Source organism: Mustela nivalis (assembly GCF_964662115.1).
Source record: "Mustela nivalis genome assembly, chromosome: 15".
In the NCBI taxonomy this organism is placed as follows: Eukaryota; Metazoa; Chordata; class Mammalia; order Carnivora; family Mustelidae; genus Mustela; species Mustela nivalis.
The window spans coordinates 19,670,644-19,695,730 of NC_139034.1; the positions used below are offsets into that span (position 1 = coordinate 19,670,644).

The window sequence follows — 25,087 nt, forward strand, 5'->3', positions numbered from 1 at the left end:
CTCTATCTGCCTGTGCTCACTCTCGCTCGCTCTCTCTCTGACAAATAAATTTAAAAAAAAAAATCTCAAATTCAGTAAGTAAACAAAACCCAATTTATATATTTTATTTTTTAAGATTTCATTTATTTATTTGAGACAGAGAGATAGACAGAACATGGGCAGGAGGAGAGATGGAGGGAGACTGAGAAGCAGAATCCCTGCTGAGCCCAGAGCCCTATCTATGTGGGGCTCAATCCCATGACCTGGAGATCACAACCTGAGTCGAAGTCAGATGCTCAACCAACCATCTGAGCCACCCAGGTGCCCCAACAAAACCCAATTTAAGATGAGTTAAAAATTTGTACACTTCTCCAAAGGAGATGTATGGCTAGCAAATAAATACATGAAAGGTGTTTTAAAAAAAAAAAAAACAACTTTAATAATAAAATCCAAACACCTTAAAAAATAAAAGAAGTTCAACACCATTAGTCTTTAGGGACAGGCAAATTAAAACCACAACAAAACTATACTTTAAATCGAAAACTAGATGATACAAATATCAGAAAGAGGAACTAGAGGAACTAGAGGAACTAGTTGAGGAACTAGAACTTTTGTACATGCTTGGAGGATGTAAAATGCTAAAATCACTTTGGGAAAACAGTTTGGAAGTTTCTTTAATAGTTAACACATATACCTAATCCATGATCATACACAGGTATTTACAAAAGAAAAATGGAAGCAAAAATCCACATAAACACTTGTATACAAATATTCACAAAAGTTTTATTTACAATAGCCCCAAACTAGAAACAACCCAAATGTCTAACAACAGGTGAATGAGTAAACAAACTTTGATACAATCACATACATCCTGCTCAGGAACAAAAAGAAATGAACTGAGACAACACAAAAGAATCTCAAGATAATTATGCAGGCAAAAGAAGCCAGACAAAAGGAAGTATATACTATATGATTCCATTCATATAAAATCCTAGAAAAATCAAACTTATTTCTTCTAGTCATATTAAACAGCTGAGTGGTTGATTGAGGGAAGACAGGGAAGAGGAGGAGGGAGGAATTACAAAAAAGTCCAAGAAAACTTTTGAAGATGATAGACATGATTTTATCTTGATCGTGGTTATAGTCGCACAGATAGATATAAATATATGTAAAAGCTGATCAAATTGCCGAATTTAAATATGTGCAGTTTATTGTTAACCATACTTCCAAAAAGCTGTAAAAATTACAGCTTATTTTAATAAATCAACAGGTTAGTAAGGGTAAGATTTTAACAGTACTTGAAACCATCACTATTTATCATATACATGAAAGCAATCTCTCACTTTGTTTTTCAAACAGGTGACAAACTCTAAGTTATTTTGAATTTGCTACATTAGATGAACATGTTATTAACAAATTTAAAATAATACATCATGATTTTTAGAGACAAATGAAATTTAAAATGTAAATTTAAGTATACTTGCAACTCAAAATATACCACAAAAAATGTTTTGTTTAGAATATTTGGGATCTTTATAGTTGGAAAAAAATAATCAACTGGCTTATTTTTATACATATTATGTTCTATTTCTAAACATAAATACAAGAGTGACTGAGTGACTAAGTCATGAGTTCTATTATCCAAATATATTCAGAATCTCACTGTTTCTCACCACCTCCATTGTTCCCACTCTAGTCAAACACCCTCATCTGTCCTCTGGATTATTACAATACTTTTCCACCTGTTCTCCCTCTTTCCCTTACCCTTTCTCTAGCCTATTCTTAATGCAGCCCCCAAATACCTTATGGCATTCCTTTGTTCAAGTCTAGCCAATGGCTTCCTCATAGAAGTGAGAATTCTTACACTGCCCTTCAGGGCATTATTAGTCATACTCCAATTATGCCGGCCTTTCTCCTACTCAGACATGCCCACCACATTTCTACTTCAGGTCCTTTGACTTGCTCTGCCTGAACATCTTATAGCTTGTCTCCTTTTCTTCTTTAGAGATTTCCCAAACATCACCGACCTTTACTCCCTACCTCATTCTCTGCCTTGTTTTGCTAAATAACATCAACATTATCTGATATACTGTGTATTTTACTTATTTAGTGTATTGTATTAATTGTACTGATAATCCTAATTATTGGCCTTTAAGTATTTTGCACATTTAGTAGATCCTCCCAAAAAAGGAGGAAGAATCCATATTCACCCCCCTCAAACCTGGGCTGACACCCGTCAAATTCCATTTTGAAACGGACAAGACTTAAATAATAACTTCTTGCTTGATTTTTTTAAAACTGAATTTGCATCAGATGCCATTATTGTCCTTTGATAATGTGAGTCCTCAAGGACTCCCAACATTAGATTTCCTTGCATTCCCAAGATTTTAGAGCAAGTATTTAATTCAAGGATGATCAGAGAAGACAGTGTGATTTAAAATAATGGAGTAGAATTTTTTTTTTAAGATTTTTATTTATTTATTTGACAGAGAGAAATCACAAGTAGATGGAGAGGCAGGCAGAGAGAGAGGAGGAAGCAGGCTCCCTGCTGAGCAGAGAGCCCGATGCGGGACTCGATCGCAGGACTCCGAGATCATGACCTGAGCCTAAGGCAGCAGCTTAACCCACTGAGCCACCCAGGCGCCCTGGAGTAGAATTTCTTACCAAAATTTTTTTCTCTTATGATAACTAAACTTTCATTATCAGTCATTCATCTCGTTTGGTTCAAAAGCTCTGTTTTTAAGAGTCATCAATTTCATCAGCTAAGAATCCATAATTATCAAATTACAGCTAAATTGAAAGCATTATAAGAATTAAAAATATGTTGGGGCACCTTGGTGGCTCAGTCAGTTGAGCATCTGCCTTCAGCTCACATCATGATCTTGGGGTTCTGGGATCGAGCCCCACATTAAGCTCCCTCCTCAGCAGGGAGTCTGCTTCTCCCTCCCCCTTGCCCCTCCCCTCTGCTTGTGTTCTCTCTCTGTCTCTCTGTGTCTCAAATAGATATAATCTTTTAAAAAAAGAATTAAAAATATGTTCTCATCCCTGCCCTCAAAAGCTAAGAATTCAGTTGCCATAAAATATTAGTAATCCCAGAGGCGCCTGGATAGCTCAGTGGGTTAAGCCTCTGCCTTCAGCTCAGGTTGATTCCAGGTCTTGGGGTTAAGCCCCGCATCGGGCTCTCTGCTCAGCAGGGAGCCTGCTTCCCCCTCTCTCTCTGCCTGCCTCTCTGCCTCCTTGTGATCTCTGTCTGTCAAATAAATAAATAAAAATCTTCAAAATATAGATAAACACATATATATATAATCCCAAGAGGAAAGGAGAGCCCCTAAGTGATCTTCAGCAAAGCAATCTCTTTTTGCCTAAGAAAATAAATGGCTAAAATAGTTACTAAATATATATATCTTATATATATTTTAAAATAATTCTTCCATATCTCTACTCTTATTTGAATCATGACAAGAGAAAAGACATTCTCCGAAATAATATTCCCATTTCATTGACTCTTCTGGCAGGAGCAGCAGGCTACCTGTCACCACCATTCTCATGAGCTCACGTCAGCTAGATTATGATTGGTCCACTATTACAATTGTTAGTTACACAGAATGCCAAGAGAGTCAGCAACATCACTAAGATAAACAAGTGAAAAATAGAAAAAGTATCTAAACCAATGCTTGTCCATGAAAAAAAAATGATAACACATCTCATTACAACTGGATAATTGTGAGGCCACCAATGCACAGACATGTAAATTGACTGTTCTGATCAAATAAGCTAGTCATGGTGGAAACATCATGTAGATATGTCAACTCCCTCTGAACAATACAGCTGGCATATAGTCGTTACAAGAAAAGATCCTGTGCAACCAAGATTTATGATCCCCAACTATGAAGTCCACGTCAGTAGGATATAGAGTCTTGGGCTGAAAGGGCAGGGACATGACCAGATGAGAAGGGAGTGAGGCAAGAGAGATGGAAGTTACCATTACCAAAGGTGCCCTGTCTTAGACACACATACACACACACACACACACACACACACACACACACACACACAAAATGTCTTTTCGAAAATCAGGAAATGGAGAGAAAAAAAATCACATATTCGGTGGACAAATTTCTCTTAGGAGGATAGACTGCCCCCAAAGGACTACTCTATTTATTTAAATTGTGTAGAATCATTAAAATCCTGATTGATAGAGCAAATATGGAGAGCTACGCTTGCTTCCATATGACTTTCTAATGAGACTGACATTAGCCCAAAAAAGCACTTACTCCATGAAACAATCATACAAGTACCTTCTCTTTAATTGAACCCTGCCATTCTTACCTCAATAGAGGAGATTTTTTTTCTTACATTTTTTAAAGAATCTATCTTAACACTTCCAGACAGAAAGAATCCATTTCTTGAGTGAGAGTAAAATAAGGAAGTAAGCTCATTATCTGTGTAAGTGAAGCAAAATTAAAACAACTTTACATCAATTATCTGACCAAGATAATAATCTTCATCCTCTGCTTCACTTCACACATGTCGTATGTCTGTTTTCCAAGATGTAAAATTTTAGAAATAATAGAATACTAAAAATGCCTACCTCCTAGGAGTTTAGAAAAATTAATGGAATTTAAGTTAGGAGGAATGCAATTGTCTTGCCTGGAATTTGGCTAGTCCAGCTAAATTAATGCCAGAGCTTTTTCAAAAATGTGCCACGAGACCCGTAAGATTAAGGAATACAATAGCTACTCATGACCTCAAGTACAAATCTCCTCAAGAAAAGGTCCTCTCAAGTCAGGTGTGACCCCTTGTCTAATGCACATGACCAGTCACCAGCTATAGGCTAGTGGAAAGAATAGTCTCCACCTCATTTACCAAAAATTCCTTTAGCGATAAATCAGCAAAAATGTACTAAGTGCCAATGTGAAGGCAACCTGATCTCCTGCTGGAGGGTCTGCTCACAGGGGATTGTTAAACTCAGCATTGCAACCTGCTTAAAAACCCTGATTTTAAGCTCTGTGTTCAGAAACTCTGTAACCCTTAATATTTGGATCAATCAGAATTTCTAAAAGCCTCTGCTCCCTCTAACAACTTTGTCCTACAAATTACTGCTTCTTATTAACCTACATATTACAGCATAAAAAACTAGTAATGTTACAAAATTATCCGTGGTTGGATTAATGAAAGCATTCATACAGCTCTCTGATTGCTGTCTTTGGACCATGAGCTTGGAAATTTTTCCATGTACTTCTATGTTTAAGAGCGAATTGGATACTTGTCTCAATTCTGCATTTTAAAAGCTTGTTTTTGATTCTTAACCAGGGTCTTTTCTCCTGGGGTTTTCTAGATATCCATTAACCCCTGACATTTTAAACAATATTTGGAGTAAAGGATAATAAAGGATTTGTCTCACTTCACTTTGGGTTCTTAACATGTAGCTTTTAAAACTCAGAATGTCTGGAGTGATAGGAGTGTCTTTATTATTCATGAGCCCTTTAGATCACACCTGAGTTTCTACTAATGAGATGAATCAAGATAGAGGCTGTTAGCAGAAAACAAAACAAAACAAAAAAACAACCATGTGACTGAAGGCTGGGGGTCTTGACCCAGCCCAGGTTCTGGGGGTAGGAGGAGAGCTACAGACTGAGTTCTGCCCTATAGCCAATGATTCAGTCAATCATGCCCATGTAATGAAACACCAATAAAAACTCCAGACACCGAGATGTAGGTGAGTTTCCCAGTTGTTAAACACATTGATAGACTGATGTGGAGGAGGTGATTCACTCAGACTCTGTAGAGAGAAGAAAATGGAAACTCAGTGTTGAAAATTCTCTCAGATCTTGCCCTCAGAGTCTTCGTTTAGCTGGTCCTCATTTGTATCCTCTATAATACAACTGTGCTTGTAATTACACTTTCCTGAATTCTATTAGTTGTTTTAGTCTAGTGAATTCTCAAAATCCCTTAATTTGTAGCTGGTTGGTCAGAAGTATGGGTGGCCTGGGGACCCTGAACTTGCAGTGGGCATCTGAAGTAAGGAAGCTTTGTGGGGAAGGTGCTATTAACCCTGTGGAGTCTGACACTGAGAATCCATATCTGTTGTCCGATTTTCAAAGGGCTCTTTGACCAAAAACTTACATTACAAACCATTGCTCTCAGAGTCCTAAGCGAAGAGTTTTCCAAATGGATGAAGTGTTCTTCAAGAAGAAGTAAGAAGCCTCATTAGCCATGGAAAAGAGTCGGGTGGCTTCTAAAACTTACAAAAGATGGCTATTAAGTTATCAGAAATCCTGCAGCTGTTTAAAAGCCTGAGTGTCTTAAATCCTCTTCTTCCCTAAACCTTCCAAATGAAGAAAATAAAAAATGAAAGTAGAACACAAGGTTTCCCAACACAGAAAACTCAATACCCAGCTCTTAATCTTTTCTACCCACCACTTCCTTCTCACTCTGCTTTCTAAACTCCACCCTATCACCTGCTCCCTTCCCCGTCTTTCCCCATCTCAGCAAAGAAAACATCCATCGTTCAGGCCATCAATCCTGGAATCCTCCTCGTCTCCTGTATTTTTCTCATACCCCACATCTTCAAATCCTTCCAGAGGTATTCAACAGCAGACAATATCTCATCTTCTACTGCAGCAGTTCTCAAATTGTGGTCCGTCGATTCCTAGGAGTCCTTAAGATAAATATGGGGGGTCAACAACACGTCCACTAAAGGGACAGTCCAAAAGAGTGAGCCCATCACTTGAAGGGAAAATTTTTCATAACACTCAAATATTATTTGTCTTTTTCACTGAATCGATACTTGCAGTGATGGTGTAAAAACAATGGTGTATAAAACTGTTGGTGCGTAGCACAAATCAAACCAGTGGCACCAAGTGGTATTAGTATTCCTCACTGCCATGAGCTCACAAGAAAAAGGAAAGAAAGGAAGAGGCACTCAGTTTCATTTAAGAATGCCCTTAATGAGGGTGCCTGGGTGGCTCAGTCTGGTAAGTGTCTGCCTTTGGCTCGGGTCATTATCCCAGGGTCCTGGGATTAAGCCATGCTTCGGGCTCCCTGCTCCTTTGGGGGTCTGCTTCTCCCTCTCCCTCTGCCAACTGTTTTGTCTGTTTGTATTCTCTCTCTCTCTGTCAAATAAATAAATAAAATCTTTAAAAAAAAGAATGCCTTAATGAAACTATCAATTTTTTATTTTAATTGTATTAAGTATCAACACCTAAATACATGCTAGATGATAAAATGGAAAATATACACCAAGCACTTTGTTACACGCTGAAATACACTTGTGCAATTATTTGTTGCAAGCTGAGCTAACCACTTTTTTTATAGAACACCACTTTGACTTAAGAGAGCTACTGATAAACTGTCACTCACATTGATTATTTGCAGATATTTTCTTGAAAAGTGAACAAAGTGGGCTTGTCATTTCAAGGAAAAGAAACCACAGAAATTAGTGCTAACGTAGAATTGAGATTTCAGAGGGAAATTAGAATTTTTTGAAAACTTACATCCACCAGTGTGGGCTTAAATCTTCCTAATACTTAAAAATGTTTTTGATGAGATCATGATATTACTAGCAAATGTGATTTTTATGTCGTACAATAAAAAAGTCCATCAACATTTAGAAAATCTGCATAACTCAATATTCAGTATTTTCCAAATGACCAGTTCATGATGCTATCCAATTAAGCATATGTAAAGATTTATTCACAGTCTGAAACAGACCAATGGATTTTAAGGTAACTGAGTACAAAAACTTCATTGATTTGGTTTCAATGAAACTAAACTGCGTATTGAAGCTAAACTTGAAGAACTATTACTTATAAATTTTGCTAGAATATCATGGAATATCCACTGTTAACTGAAAACTCTTCTGTTTTCCAAGTACATATCTCTGTAAAAGTAGATTTTCTTCATATACTTCAACTAGTACAATATATCATAATAGATTGAATGCAGTAGCAAATATGAGACTCTAGGTGTCTTCTATGAAGCCAAACATTAAAGAGATTTGCAAAAGTCTAAGGCAATGCCAATAATCTCACAAATTTCTTTTTCTTTTGGAAAATACATTTATTTTTCATAATAATGTTAACATATTATAGATTTATTACTGTCATTTTTACATGAATCAATAATTTTTTTTTTTTTTAAGAGAGAGAGCTAGTGCATGGGTTGGAGGGGAAGGGCAGAGGGAGAGAGAGACTCTCAAGCAGGCTCCACACTCAGTGCAGAGCCCAATATGGGGCTTGATCTCAGGATCCTGAGATCATGATCTGAGCCAAAATCAAGAGTTAGACACTCAACCAATAAAGCCACCCAGGCATCCCATCAATAAATGCATTTTTAACATCCTCGGTTTTAGTTTCTAACGTGGTAAATATTGATAGATAGAATCCACATCAACTAAAACTTTTTGAGGTCTTCAATAATTCTTAGAAGTGAATATAAACAGGCTCTGAGACCAAAATGTTTGAGAAATATTGCCTCACTGTTGCCACTCTGTTCCAAGCCATTATCATCACCCTCTGAATCTTTGTACTAATCTCTTACAGATCTCCCTGCTCCCATCTTGTTTCTTTGCATAATATTCCCAAACCACATCCAGATTCTTTTTAAATGTAAATCAGGTCATGTCATTTCCCTGATCAAAATCCTCCACAGGCTTCCTTCCAAAATCATTTAAGGAAAAAGGTGAAGTCCTTATTGGCCTACTAACATTAGAAGTGATCTTTACTGATGTTCTGCCATCACACCCTCCTCACAGCTGCTTGCTGTTCCTGGAACAAGCGAGGGGAACAACACCCAGCTCTTTCCTCAGGTGAGAACTCATTTCCCTTATGTATCTACAACAGACTGCCTCTTTGCCTGCTGTAGGTCTCTGCACACCTTTTATTTCCTTGAGGTATTTCAAGATCAGTGTGCCTTCTATGACTGCTTAAAATCACAATTTTCCCGGCCCCCTCTCCTACTATCTTTTTCTCCATATTACTTTATTACCCTTTGATACACTGTTCAGTCTACCAATTCTTTTTTCTGTTAATTGTCTGTTTCCCTCCACAAGGAGATAGGAATTTTGCGTTTTCTTCCTATGTTATCCCTGGCACATAAAGGACACTCAACGTATTTTTGGTAAATGAGTAAAGGAGTGAGAGAATGAATGATAGCATATGGGGAGAGCAAAACGTCTCCAAAAGTTCTGAAGAAATGTCTCCAAAAGTTCCAAAGAATTTAGTCTAATCCAAAAGTGGTCTCAAGGAGTAGTCTAATCTTTTTTCTGTCTTACCTTGAACGAAGACTAGATAAAATTAGGGAGTAAGCAAAGTCAGGACCCTCTCTGAGTCATATATTAATGCATCCAGCCCGATGACCATCCCATCCTCTAGAAGCTTCTCTTGCACCCAGTTCCTCGGTTTTGCTCATAGCTTTGTCAATGAATTCTCCCAGCAATGATCTGTGACGTGTCCACCCTGCCTTTGGCCTCTGGGTGCACAGTCCTCCCTCAGGCTAGATATTAGATGTGCCTTCAGAATCATAAGTTGGGGATGACAATGAGGTTGTCATGCTATGTTAGCTTCCAGGTACTCTGACAGCTGGACCTAGCATGCCTCAGAACCCTGGTGAACAGGCTGCAACACTCACAGGTTGTTTGTTGTGATAGCTACCTGCCCACCTGGACCATCTGGAGGACTTCTTACACTGCTTCTGCTTATATAAATATCCAAAACTTTGGCCTTGGTTAGATTATAATGTCAATAATACTGTATCTCACCTGTCTTTTCTTTTTTTTTTTTTTTTTAAGATTTTATTTTTTTTATTTGACAGATAGAGATCACACGTAGGCAGAGAGAGAAGAGGAAGCAGGCTTCCTGCTGAGCAGAGACCCCCATGTGAGGCTCAATCCCAGGACCCTGGGATCACAACCCAAGCCAAAGGCAGAGGCCTTAACCCACCCAGCCATTCAGGTGCCCCGACCTGTCTTTTCTTTTTAAAGGGTCTCCTGATTCACATTACTCTATGCTCTATGACTCCTTATATCGGTGTTGTCCAATAGAACTGCCTCAAGTGATAGACCTGGTCATCTCTGCATGGTCCAATACAATACCTACTCACCAAATAGGTCTACTGAGCACTGAAAATGAAGCTACTACAACTGAATTTTAAATTTAATTTAATTTTAATTAATTTAAATTTGAATAGTCACATCTAGCCAGTGGCTACTGTATTAGACACTGCAGAGCTAAAATTACAGGCCAGCCTCATGCTTTAGACTCTTCAGAATTTCTAGTCTGGGACCACGGAAGTCTTTCTCTACCAGCCTTAAGTCACCGAAGGTATTAACATAGGCTTTACAATGCAAAAACCATCTGCATTTTTAAACAGTGGCCTCTTAAACACCTTCACTGTTTCAGGGATGAAGGGAAGAGGAACCTTACACTAAACAAACCAAAAAAAGTGAAATATTTCCAAATACATGTGAGGCTAGAATTGTCATCTGGAAATAAAAACTTTTATTAACTTCCTCCATGACTTCCTTCCTCTCTGAATTTGTGTTTGCATCAGCTTATTGATCACTATGCACACCAGAAAAAGTATTTGGTTTATTACTCTTCTAAATCACTCTTGTCTTTTTGTAAGCAACCGACCCTTGCTTCTAGTATTGACGTTTTAATGGATGAATTATTACCACTTTTCCAAAGTTAAAGAAAATTGATCCAAACATTTTAAATGTAAAAATCTATATGTACAACCGTTGGACTGGAGAGATGAAATGTCTATACAAATGAAACAATTAAAAGTGACTTTACTAGAGGTCATCTAAAACCTTATTTGGATATTCAGAGCAAATCCAAGGACAAATCTATACAAAGAATTTAAGTCACACTCCAAAAAGTTATTCTCTGTCCATTTAAGATTTGTGCATATTCATATATATACATATACATATACATTATATGATGTGTGTATATATATATATATACACATATATATGTATATGTACATTTGTGCATGTACATATATGTGTGTGTATATATATATGAGGATAAACCAAAACAAAGAATTCTGAAAGTTCTTTATGCTGAATAATATAAAAATAAATAAAAATCATGACATGAGGGGGCCAGATATCATACGTACACATACACATACACACACACACACACACTGAAGCTGGTTGTGTTCATGGAAATAGTGATGATAGTAAAATAGCATACTATCTTTACCCTTTGATTGTTGAATTTGCCAGTTGTGCAAACATCCAAAATGGTGAGTGATGTCATCCAGTCACTTGTCTATCCCACTGTTTCACTGCAAATTTCCTACTGCTGTAGCTAACTATTACCATTTTCACTGGGAACTCTCTTATGACCCCTAAGCTCTGTGACTCTAAACTCCCCTGAAACTAAACTTTGGAGTCAATTTATGAATCTGCACGCTCTCTGGAAGCAATAGTTGGAAATAAGGGAATATATCAGGAAGAAAAAAGTCCAGATAGCGTTTTCAATTGCGGGCTGCTGTCTAGCAGAGGACTTTCCCCAAATGAGGAAACTTTGAGATACGTCTGCAGGAAGCAAGCCCTGGGCATAGCAGCCAGATGTGTGTTCATATTTCCTTATCACTTGTCCATCAGCTTCACTACTTTTTATTGAGCATTTTTATGGGGGGAGGGAGCTCTACCTAATGTCTTATTAACCTCACAAAAACCCAAGAAGGTAGTATTAGTTATATTCATTTTACAGAAAGATGTGGAGTCTAAGCAATAGGCCTAGAGCCCCTAGGCTAGTAAAGGGTTGAGTTAGTTCACAGAGCCTGTCGAGTGACCTGGAAATTGCTTTCTTCCTCTATGCAGATTATTTCATCACACAGATAATGTTCATGAAGGTCATTAGGGGTCATCTAAATATCTCGCTTCATTTCCTCCTGTCTCATAGTCTGACTGAGTGAAGAGAGGGAACAGCTGGGTTAATTCCTAGGCGGCAACACCCAGGAGAGCTTTCAACAGAAGTCTAATTTTATTTGAAAATGCTACAAGTTCACTTACGGCAGAGACATCCCCCAAATGAATCTATCTTAAAGTGAACACATCAGCAAATTATATTCATGTTTAAGGAAAGAGGTCTTGTAAAGACACACCCATAAAATATGCCGTTGCATTTCTTTGGAGTGTTTTCAGGAGGTGAAAATAGCTAAAAAAATTGGCCAGCGTTCCCTATCACACGATATTCCCCACCATCTGCTGCATGTGCTCATGAAGACGGTACTCGGTGCTTAAAATTCTCATCAAAGAAAATGTGAATAACCAGTTTACAACCTGTGAGAAAAAGGGAAAAGGATGCCTCCTTCCCACTGCCGCAAGTTCAGATTTACAGCTAACACGTGTAGCTGTGGGTGGCTGTGCTTGTTTCTTAAAAGAAGATAATTGCACACACCACCAAATAACAAAACAAAAGGGGAAAATGTGTGTGGGAGGTGGGAGTGAGATGTTAGAATAATTTAATTACTGTCAGGTGGTTTTCAAGCTGCACTAGGGGAAAAAAAAAAAAAAAAAGAAAGAAAAAAAAGCTCTGAAACAAGATCTATTACCCAGAAAACAATTTAAGCTTCCATCTCAGCTCATTTTTACTAAACAATCCCAAAGTTTTCAAGAATTTGACAAACTTTAGGTTGTATATGAGGCAGTTGCCTTGTGCTCCTGAGCATAAAGCTTATGAGGTTAAAGTTTCAAGTTCATTTAAGGCCCTCAAGGCTAATAACTTGCACTCTATTCTAGGACTACTAACTGCATATTACACACTGGTGAACACCAAGACTACCATTTATAAAAGCAACTTTCTAGCCTCCTATGAACAGTATGTTTGGCCCAGGGTTCAGAGAAAGACTGGAAATTAACCAAGTATTTGCATGAGGCCCAAAAAGGAGGCAACTCATCCTACAGTGGTGATGAGGAAAGTGTAAGTAGTCACTGCAACAACAGAAAGGAGAGGCTTTTAAAAGAAAGAGAGAAAAGACATGCGTCCTTGCAGTCTAGCTAGGACCTCTGGTCCATGCGGCACTTAAAGGGCTTGGGCTTTAAGGATGGCATTACAAGGTTACCACGGGTATAGCAAGTGGCAGGCTCAATCTGTGCCCTGCACTAAAGAGATACAACAGTGAGCAAGATACCTAGGGTACCTTCTGGGGCCCCCAAACTTGTGAGGCCTCAGAGGCCAAAAGAGGAAGAAGACCTGGAGGAGAGGTCCCTGTGTGTTGGAGGCATGCACCGCCATGAGCCCTGCAAAGATGGAATTCCATGTCCTGGGACTGGCTGGGAGCTGGAGTCCGTAGGGATGTGGCTGTTCCACAAAATTGACAAAAGTTGTAGCAGCGGCAATGGTCTGGTGAGCTCAAGAATTGAGAGTCCTGGAATAGGAAGAAGCTGTCATGGACAGAGGTGACCAGGTCATTCGGGACAGGCCTCAGCTAAGGAGCATGGTACATTGATTCAATCATCTTCGGAATGTCTGCAGGCTGAAATAGAAGCCAGCTGAAAGAGGTCCTGACTCTGAAGAGTACTGGCTTGAGGGACAACCCAGCTCTACTCCCCACGATCCACCACAGCCATCTCCAAATCCCACACTCAGCTTTGCCTCAGAACCTGAAACCAGTTGAAGATAAATGTTGGCATTGGCAATCAAAGTGTTAAAAGAGTATCACAAACTAGCCATGAAACTGAGGTCTGTGGGCATCTCTGAATGAACAGAAAGTCACAACTGTCATCTTGACACACTACAGAGTTAATTACACACTAATAAAAGTCAACAATGGTTATACCATTACGGCTACTGAAATCCAAATGGCTTGTTTGTTTGTGAATTATTGGATTAAAGATATTAGGGCCAGTGTATTAATCCTTCCATTCCTTTTCTTACACACAGTGCAGCGAAGTGCTTGTTTACTTGGCAGGCTCCCTATTAGTCAGGGAGAAGCGCTTGGGCTGAGCCGAGTTCCTTGGTTACAAGTACGTCATGTGCCACACTTACACCAGGAAATACAGGGCTCTCAGGAAGTGCATTTGATAATGAAGCACTGAGAGCCAAAATTAGCCAATAATCGGCATTACTCTTCATCCTGAAATGACGCAATCTTTTTTTTTTTTTAACAAGGTAGTTAAGTGATGGAGATCAGCCTGCTGGACATATTAGATATGTTTCCTAGTATTGTCGCTGGCTGGCTGATTTGAAACAACCAGGTTTTAATGACTTCCCAAGGTTTCAGCTTCTCTTTTTCAAAATATTAGATAGAACCATTGGTTTTAGAAGTTCATATGGTGGTGAATATTTTAGACGATAAACTCTTTAATGCTAGGGACAATGTTTTTATTCTGCTTTTTATCTATGGAGCACAATGCTTAATCTTCAATTAATGTTTGCTAAATTATTAACAGTGCGAAAATAAACAAGCCCTATGAGTCACTAGATGATTGGGCAGGTTTTCTTCTTGCCCACTAGCATTATTAAGCACAGAGAACAGGACTACCTCAGTAACACACCCTCTCCTCCTCCCAACATGAAGAGAAAAACAGCTTTGTTAGATTCTCAGGATTCTAAGACCTACTTGTTTCTGATTACTTGTTTTTGGCAGGCACTGCATAAATACCAAAGTAACAGTGCTGAAACTGAGGAGATTTTTCATCTCCATTCCTAGAAAATTCATAGGAATTATTATGTCTTGTGGTAGATGAGTACAGCTATAATTCTCTCTACCCTAGAGGGCACACAGCAAATATACAGAGGCACCACTCCCGGGGAGCAACAGAATCCGATTTCTGCCCTCTAGTGATTTATAATCTAACACTTGAGTGACTCTTGGCATTAAGAAACCATTAATGAGCATGGAGGGTTGCACAGGCTCTGAAGTGAAAAGAACTGGGATTGAGATCTGTCACTTACTAGCTGTGTGACATTGGGCAAATCACTTAACTTCTCTGGGCTTTGGTTGTTGTAACTATTTCCATCTTTCAGCTTTCCTCTAAGACACAGATAAAATCAGGCATATTCTGAGAGGCTCAGTAAACCATAACACAAATTATACATGTTATTCATTATTGTTTTATAGATGTTTCTTTTTGTTAATCTAGAAGGTAGAGATCTAAACTGCAGGAAAATGTCCAACTTAAAAAGCAGTAATTCTGAAAGATATAACTGCAAATTGGAGTGAATGCCAGTACAATAGAGTGAGTCAAAATCAAATTCTGGATTTACCAGGTGTCCGGAGCTAACAGTGCACACCAGAAAGATAATGACATCTTTTGCACAAGTGTGTTTTGAAAACGAAAGTGTTCAGCTCTTAGTTCTGGTGTCTCGAATATCAGAGTGATTTTTTGACACCCAGAAATGATAACAATTGGCATTTACACAATGTTGATCTCATGCACTTATGTTTTTTCTTTAAATTTCAACACTATTATCTATTCCATAGGCAAGTTTAGCTTTTCATATAGGTCTAAAAATCTAATGACAAAACTGTGCTGATGGGCTTGCATGAAAAGTACTACTGTGGGTAGCAACAAGAAAAGGCTGGAAAGTGCAAAGGGCGAGACCCCCCATAACACTGGGCTCTTGGCAAATTTATGCTTTCTTATAAACCTGGGTGCCTCCTCTGTAAAATAAGCAATTTTTTGTGGCATTTTTAATGACCCAGTTCCTCCAGTCATTAAGAAACAAATTCTTTATGCATTTTAGTACTTTTCTATTCAGTATAATTGTGTGTTTTACGGGGAAATATATACACAGTTGCCATATATTTCGCAGGTGTCTAGTTAACCTTTCCCTTGCACAGTTGGACTGCTGGTGTCTGTTCATTGGAAACCCTTTCATTCTCTTATCTTATCTTCTATCCCTCTCTCTCCTTCCCTCTGGGTCCTCCTGACAATTGCCGCGCCTCTCCCGACACAGAAGCACCATGGAAAACAGATGGTGCCCCATCTCTCCTCTCCAGGCTTTGTTGAGTTACATCCGCAGAAATACATGGGGGTAGAAATGTAGGTCCTAAATACATTTTGCTTGTCTTAAGAAGAGATAACTGCCCCTTTCTGCACTGTGATCAAAGGGAAGCTGTTCCCACAGAGGGTCCGGTGAGGCATGCCTCTGGATACTGTTCACGGTTCCTTCCTCCAAGCAGTCTGTCTCCATGGAGACAGACAGGCAACAGAAGAATCAAGCCGGGGCCAGGTGGGGACCAGGAGCAGCAGGGGAGATGCCAAGAGTCAACAGATGGGAAAAAACAAGAAACACTAAATGGGAGACTCAATTGTTTGGGTGGAAGAATTTACCTTCTAGCTGATTTTTAAAATATTTCCTCATCTTAAAAAAAGAAAACAAACAAGATGGTCCATAGGTGAGTAAGACTAAAGCTTTAGCTGTTCATTCCATATAATTTCCTGAGGGTCAGAATATTCTGTAATCATTTCAATGTTTATCGTGGTAGATCTGCTTGATTTTCATTAAGCAGCATTAGTGAGAAAAGTAGATGATCATGAAAACTGTTGCGTTCACTTGGCACATGATCACATCCCCACTTAAAGCCCTCATCAAGCTGCACACATGATATGATCTATAAAGCTCTTGGCTTTCTCTAGCATCTCATTAATTTCAGAGAGTGATTTCTAACGATCGCATTTCAGAAATTGTCAGAAATGTTTTTCTTCTTTTGTTGCTTGTCGCCAAGTGAGAACAATGGTTGTAATGACACCACACGTTTCAACATGTCTTTTCCTAATGAGTCTTTAGGGGGAAATTCAACTTAAGAGAATTAAGAAAACAGTCTGCTACTTCGAAGAGCATCAAAACCATAGGAACATGGCTTTGCATGCATAATACCACATGACTGTAATGTCTGTAAGGGGGCTTATATTCCACACAGAATATGAGCTACAGTACAAGTATAGTATTGTTTGCACATGCCAATATAAAGTCTTCAATAACATATAATTTGCTACCATTGCTAAGAGCTAAGAATAAAAGGGAACTGTAAAAGATCAAAGCACAAGGTCTCAGCTTTCCTTCTGAACAGTTCTGTGACATGTCACATGTCACAGAAAGCAAATGTGCTCAATAGTACAACTTTTAAAAGGCAGGAGTGTGTTCACTTTGCTCCAGCACCACTCAGGATTAACCTTAGCCATTTGTCTTATGGTCAAAATAAAATAGTGAATAATGATTGGTGCAGAAAAAATAAGGTAGTAAACGAGGCCCCTTTATGTAAAACCTTCTGTCCTCTAAGACCAAGAGTGACGTACCACGTGGGACTTGAGGAGCCAATGTCACGGTAGCAAAAAGGGAAATGAGAGTGAGAGTCCCAACCACATTCCCAAGGTAATGCTTTTTAAAGAGATGCCCTTGAGTTTATGTCAGTGACATAACACCTATTTTATGATATTGCAATTCTGTTCTGTTACATTGTAAAGACTCTGGATATGGCACAAACCTCTGATATTTTAAAAGGCCTAATAATTCACTAACTTAGGAAATACTCTAACAACCAAGACATGAAAAAAAAATAACTTTTTGTGCTCAGTGTTAGAGTTTAGTTTAATTTGTGATAATCAGAGTCAGTCCTTCTGTAGGATTTGAGTCAAGTGGAAAGATCTATATGTTCTAAATATAATCTTCTGTCCACTTGGAAGTCCTTTTAGAGTCTATTGTAGATTCTGACATTATTTCCAGAAGAACACCATTAAACTTAAAATTCTAGAGATGTGGGCCACCTGAGTGGTTCAGTGGGTTAAGCCTCTGCCTTCGGCTCAAGTTGTGATCCCAGTGTCCTGAAGCTGAGCCCCACATCGGGCTCTCTGCTCAGTGGGGAGCCTGCATCCCCCTCTCTCTCTGCCTTCCTTTCTGCCTACTTGTGATCTCTGTCTGTCAAATAAATAAATAAAATCTTAAAAAAAAAAAAACATTCTGGAGACACCTGGGTGGCTCAGTTAGTTGAGTGCCCAACTCTTGGTTCTGGCTCGGGTCATGATCTCACGGGTCATGAGATCCAGCCCCCTGTCAGGCTCTGCACTCAGCGGGGAGTAGTCCGCTTGAAGATTCTCTCCCTCTGCCCCTCTCCCTGCTCATCATGCTCATGCTCTCTCCCTCTTCTGTACCCTCCCTCAAATAAATAAATAAATCTTTAAACAATTCTTAAAATTCCATCACCAAGAATTAAATTATAGTAGTAAAAATCAAAAACAAAATGGTTACTAAATGAAGATCCCGTCAGGCAATATGACCAGAACAAATCACACAGGTAGAGATATTGAGATTGAGGTTAAGGGACAGAGAAAGAGTGACATTTTATTGAATGCCTGCCATGTACACAGACTTGAGCACTTTCCATGCATTAAACTCTTTAATCCTCAGAACAAATTATTATTGCTCCCATACTACATAGTAGTTCACACAGCCAATGAGGAGCAGAGCCTGAAATCCAGCTATACTGATGAAAGAATTGGGGTAGTTGGTGGGTGTGGAGAAAAGTCTGGAGAAGGTCCAGTGCATGAAGAGGTCCCGGGACAGCCAGGACAGTAGTAGGCTAGGTGTCAGAGGAAAAACCTCCAAGGCAAATTACACTGAAGGGATGACTCAAATGGAATCCCAGCAGTGGCTCTACTTTATTTCATGATCATGTTGAAAACTTTGAAAGAACAGAGTGGAGAGTGATCCATATAGTGGAAACTACAAGTGTGCTTCGATCTTCAGATACTTCAAAACCAGTAGTAAAATGCTATTGGAGGGTTACTGTAAAAATTAAGTGGGGTAGTACTTGTAAGTGTGATGAGCGTGTGTATAGAAGTGTGATGTGTGTGTATATGCATGCACATGGGAGTGTACGATGCATGTGAAGGAGTGTGGCATGTCTGGGTGTGCAGGGTAAAGCCCATTTAGCATATCCTTGCTTTATGATCCTCTATTCACTTACCTGGGAGAACAATCAATTACACTTAAAACTATCTACCAACTCTGAGGCTGCCCCTTAGAAAATAAACACAGCTGTGCTAACTGGGCTCCTTTTAAATTCAAAATGGGCTATCAAAACAAAACAAAAACAAAAACAAACAAACAAACAAAAAAACGCCCAGCAAATCTTATAAGTCTTTTAGAAGCAAACTTTTCCCAGAAGTTCTATTTAACACCTTTTCATATATTTTCCGACCTCCAATATTCCCTATAACCCACTCTAACTTTTAACTGCTGATTTCAGTTCATATTTCACTGACAAGCTAGCCACAATTAAACAGGAATTCTCACTTTTTCCATCATCACCTCTACCTGCATCTGTACCCAAATGCTCTGCCTTTCTTCCTGCTACAGTTTTTATGTTCCCATCAAAGGCAAACACATGGATGTTTCCCATCCTCTCTCTCCTTCTCAAGGATTTCTGCAACTCTTTTGATTCATTAGTCTTTCTCACTTCTATCAGCATGCAAGCATGCTCTAAGATTCCCCATCTTTAACAAGTGTTCCTGTGATCTTGCATCCCTCCCCAAAGAGTGCTCATATTTCTCTGCTCCACATTACAACGAAACTTATGAAAGTAGTTGTCTAATATTTATTGCCTATGTTTTCACTTCTAGTCATCTCTTTGGCCCCTTCTGCAGGGTTTCTGTCTTCCCTTCCAACCCAATACCACTGTTCATAAACAACCATCAACAACTTCTATAATACCAAGGAAAACCTTCACTTCTTTGACCTCATTTTACTCTCAACATTAGTCTTTGGAGTTGCACTCTCTTCTTGAAAAATGTTAATCTTTTAACTTCCATGAAACCAGCTCTTTAGGTTTCTTTCTATCTCATCACCCATTCTTTCTCAGTTCCTTTGATGGCCAAAACCCATACATATCAAAACACAATATATCAAGACTGATGGCAGGCTGAGAAATCAGTGCTCAGAGGGAGATTTATAGCTTTAAGTACCTATATTAAAGAAGAGAAAATCTCAAATTAATAACCTGACATTATAGAAATAAAAGGACTATAAAAGCATACTATGAAAAATTATTTGTCAACAGTTTGATAACTTAGATAAAATAGAAAAATCTCTAGAAAGACTTTCTCAAACCCTACTCAAGAAGGAATGAAAACTCTAAGTGGACTTATAACAAATAAACACACAGAAATAGTAACATAAAACTTACCACAGGGGCGCTTAGGTGGCTCAGTGGGTTAAAGCCTCTGCCATCAGCTTGGGTCATGATCCCAGGGTCCTGGGATTGAGCCCCACATCGGGATCTTTGCTCAGCAGGGAGCCTGCTTCCCCCTCTCTCCCTGCCTGCCTCTCTGCCTACTTGTGATCTCTGTCTGTCAAATAAATAAATAAAATCTTTTTTAAAAATTAAAAAAATAAAAAATAAAACTTACTACAAAGAAATGCCTAGGCTCAGATGGCTTCACTGATGAATTCTGCTAAATATTTTAAAGAAGAAAACCAATCCTTCACAAACTCACTCAAAAATACAAGAAAACACTTCTCAATTAATTCTGTACAGTCATTATTTCACTTTTGCCAAAACCAGAAAAAGACGATGTAATAAAATGAAATTATATCCCAATGTCTTTTATAAATATAGATGCAAAAATACCCAACAAAATTTTAGCAAACTAAATTCAGCAACATATAAAAGGATCATACACCATACCAAGTGGGATTCATCCCAAGAATGCAAAGCTGGTTCAAGATAGGAAATTTATTTTAATAAAATAGGGGGAAAACAACATAATCAACTCAATAGATGTGGAAAAAGCAGCCAACAAAATCCAACATCCTTTCATGATAGAAACCCTCAACAAGCTAGGAATAGAAATGAACCTCTTCAAGCTGATAAAGAACATCAATGAAAAAACCCACACCTAAAGTCATACTTAATAGTGAAAAACTGGTTTCTCTCTAAAATCAGAATTATAACAGAGATTTTTTTTTTCTGATTTTGCCCCTTTTATTCCATGTTGTACTAGAGGTTGTATCCAGGGAAATTAGGCAAGAAAAAGAAACACCAGGTATCCATATTAGAAAGGAAGAAATAAAATTATTTGTATATAATGTATAAATAATGACAGCAAAGTTGCAAGATACATGATCAATATACAAAAAGTCAGTTATTTCTATATAAGAACAATGAGGAATTTGAAAATGAAATTAAATAATTCCATGTAAAATACTGTGAAAAAAAATTCTTAGATATAAATTTAACAAAAGAAATTTAAGACTTCTACATTGAAATCTATAAAATATTACTGAAAGAAGTTAGAGAGGATCTAACATCAGGTCTAATCTGATGTTCAGATTCATTGTGATTCTTAAAATACTGTTTTTTCACAGGAATTGTCAAGCTGATCTTAAAATTCATATGAAATCCAAAGGACCCAGAATAAGCAATCTTGGAAAAGAAAAACAAAGTTGGAATACTCAAACTTCCAAATTTCACAAGTTACCACAAAGATAGAGTAATCAAAAGAATGTGGTATGGCATAAGAATAGATATATACATCAATTCAATAGAACTGAAAGTCCAGAAATAAACTTATGTTTTTGTGGTCAACAGTATTTCAACAAAACTGCCAAGATAATTAAAAGGGGAAGGAGTAGTCTTTCAATGATACTAACACAACTAGATAACCACATGCAAAGTAATGAATTTGGACTATCTTACTTATACACAAATGAGCTCAAAATGGATCAAAAATCTAAATGAATGAGTTACAAATATAAAACTCTTAGAAGAAAACACAGAGAAATAAATCTTCAGGTCATTGGATTAGTCAATGGTTTCTTAAATGTGACACCAAAACACAAGAAAGAAAGGATGAAAAAAATAGGTAAATAGGGACGCCTGGGTGGCTCAGTTGGTTAAGCAGCTGCCTTCGGCTCAGGTCATGATCCCAGCATCCTGGGATCGAGTCCCGCATCGGGCTCCTTGCTCCGTGGGGAGCCTGCTTCTCCCTCTGACTCTGCCTTCCACTCTGTCTGCCTGTGCTCGCTCTCGCTCGCTCTCTCTCTGACAAATAAAAAAATAAAAAGATAAAAATCTTTAAAAAAAAAATAGGTAAATAGAACTACATAAAGCTAAATCCTTTGTACTGCAAGTGCTACTAGAAAGAAAGTAAAAATACAACTCACAGATTGGGAGAAAAGATTTGTAAATAATATATAACCACCTTCAAAAACAATAAACAAACAAACAAACAAAAACACACACACAGACCATATCAAATGCTGATGAGAAAACAAAAACTGAAATCCTTCTTTGTGGGTAGAAATGTAAAATAATACAGTCACTTTGGAAATCTGTTTGCATTCCTCAAATTGTTACAAAGGAACATTATTTAACAATTAAAAAGTGATACACTGATACATGCTATACAATCAGATGAATTTCTTATTTTAAGATTTTATTTATTTGATGGAAAGAGAAAGCTAGAGAGGGAACACAAGCAGGGTAGCAGGAAAGGAAGAAACAGGCTCCCCACTAGCAGGGAGACTGACTTAAGTCTTGATCCCAGTATACCCTGGGATCATGACCTGAGCCGAAGGCAGATGTTTAACCAGCTGAGCCACCCAGGCACCCCAAGACAAGATGAATTTTGACAACATACTAAGTGAAAGAAGCTAATCACAAAAGACCACATAAGGTATGGTCCTATTTATATTAAATGTTTAGAGTAGGCAAATGTATAGAGACAGAAAGCATATTATTATTTGCCAAGGGTTGGGAAAGTGGTGAAGGGTAATGGCTTGTAATGTATGTGAGATTTTTGGTGGAAAGGTTGTGATAAAAGGTTCTAAAATTTTATTTTGGTTGTGGTCACACAACTCTGTGAATATACTAAAAATTGAATTGTATATTTTAAGTGAGCAGATTTTATAGCATGTAAATTATATCTTAATAAAGGTGAGGAAAGGGGAGCCTGGGTGACTAGATTTCCTAGTAAGATTTTTTTTATGTACAGGGAATTTCATTCATTTGTTTTGATTTTTTTTAAATAGACTTTATTTTTTAGGGCACTTTTAGGTTCACAGCAAAATTAAGCAGGTATAGAGATTTCCACATTTGCACAGCCTTCCCCACTATTAACACCCTGCATGGCAGGGGACATACATTAACACATCATCTCTACCTGAAGTTGGTAGTTAAAATTTGGGTTCAAGCTTGGTGCTTATATATTCTTTGTTTTATTTTGTTTTGGTTTTTGTTTTATATCTTGCTATTTCTGCCCAAGGATTTGTCATGGACATTTTTTCATATCCATATACATATATCTACTTCTTAAAAAACCAAATCACTTCTTAAAACACAAATCCATAGTATCCCATGCATTGGTAGGTATGGATGTACTTTAAGTAACTGTTTCCCTACTGATATTTGAGTACTCTCTAATTTTATGGTATTATTCTAAGAATATTCTGGTAGACAAATTTGTGTTTTTCTCTTTTAAAAATTTTTTTAATTAACATATAGTGTATTATTTGTTTCAGGGGTACAGGTCTGTGAATCATTAGTCTTTCACAACACCCAGCACTCACCACAACACATACCCTCCCCAACGTCCAACACCCAGCCACTCCATCCCCCTAGCCCCCCTCCCCTCCAGCAACCCTCAGTTTGTTTCCTAAGACTAAAAGTTTCTTATGGTTTGTCTCCTTCTCCAGTTTTGTCTTTTTCATCAACAGATGAATGGATAAAGAAGATGTGGTGTATACATACACGAGAGAACATTACACAGCCATCAAAAAATAAAATCTTGCCATTTGCAATGACATGGATGGAACTAGAGAGTATTATGCTAATAAATACGTCATTTGGTCTTGTATATTCTATGGATTTGGAGAAACGTATAATGGCATAGATCCACTATTGTACTATCATACAGGAGAGTTTCATTGCCCTAAAAATCCTCTGTGTTCTGCCTATTCCTCCTTCCCTCCCCACAAACCCTAGCAATCACTGATCCTTTACTATCTTCAGTTTTCCCCTTCCTAGAATGTCATATAATTAGAATCAAACTAGAATGTCATATAATTAGAATCATATAATGCATAGTTTTTTCAGATCTGCTTCTTTCACTTAGTAATATGCCTTTAAGCTTCCTCCACGTCTTTTCAGAGCTTGATAGCTCACTTCTTTTTAACACTAAATAATATTCCATTATCTGTATATACCAGAGTTTATTTATCCATTGACCTTGCTTCCAACTTTTGGCAGCTAAGAATGAAGTTGCTATAAACATCGTGCAGGTTTTTGTGTAGATGTAAGTTTTCAGGTCATTTGGGGGAAATACCAAAGAGTGGGGAAATACCAAAGAGATCCATTGCCACCCAGGGTCCTGGGATTGATCCCCGATCCCAGCAGGGAGCCTGCTTCTCCCTTGGCCTCTGTCCCTCCACCCCGCTGGTGTTCTCTCTTACTCTCTCAAATAAATGAATTTTAAAAATTTTTTTAAAAAACTGTAAGATTGAGTCATAAAAATAAATGTACCTAAAGAGGAAACATCTATTCTAAATCACATTGTCGTTTGACAAGGACTCAAATGCTAGGAGAGGTTTAAGAAAGGAAATTGTAACTTTGGACTTTTCTATACTAGTGTTATTGGTCATTTATGAAAGTGGAAGACAAATATTCTCTCAGAGACAAGAGCTCTGACAAGCGTTACCCAGGTAACCTTCTTTCAAAACCTACTTGAACTCTAAGATAAAGCAAATTAAGAATTCAGGCATGCAGAAATTATTGTGTAAGAAGAGGGGTGATAAATATAATTTTTTCCTACCCTCCCTGATTAGAACATAATCTCCCACTATAGGTCTCTAGAACTCTGTACTTTCTGGATGACATTTGTCACAGTTGCTGGCGTATACATGTTGCTGTAACTGCTTGATCTATGTCTGTCACCCCCACTATACTGTGTGGTCCTTGCAAACAGGCGGTATGTGCTATTGCTCACCTTTGCAGGTATTCCTGCCAACAACAGGATGCTGTTACTTTTTTGTGAAGAAAAAGAACCTGGCACTTCTTCTGTTGTTATGTCTTCACTCAAATGTAATTTATCTGTGACCTGTGTCTCCTTTGTTAATGTCTCAAGTACCAGGACAAAGCTGCATTT

General features: G+C 38.0%; 2 long non-coding RNA genes across 2 annotated transcripts in view; one reads left to right on the forward strand and one right to left on the reverse strand.

Annotated features, from left to right (window-relative positions):
• LOC309848597 overlaps positions 1-25,087 on the reverse strand; it is a 244,896-nt gene that overhangs the window by 88,105 nt on the left and 131,704 nt on the right. The gene's annotated exons all lie outside the window — the stretch shown is intronic.
• Positions 16,127-25,087, forward strand: part of LOC309848595 — a 57,764-nt gene continuing 48,803 nt past the window's right edge. Inside the window, exon 1 of the long non-coding RNA XR_014303155.1 lies at positions 16,127-16,344. This is a non-coding gene — a long non-coding RNA (uncharacterized lncRNA). The remainder of the gene's footprint in view (positions 16,345-25,087) is intronic.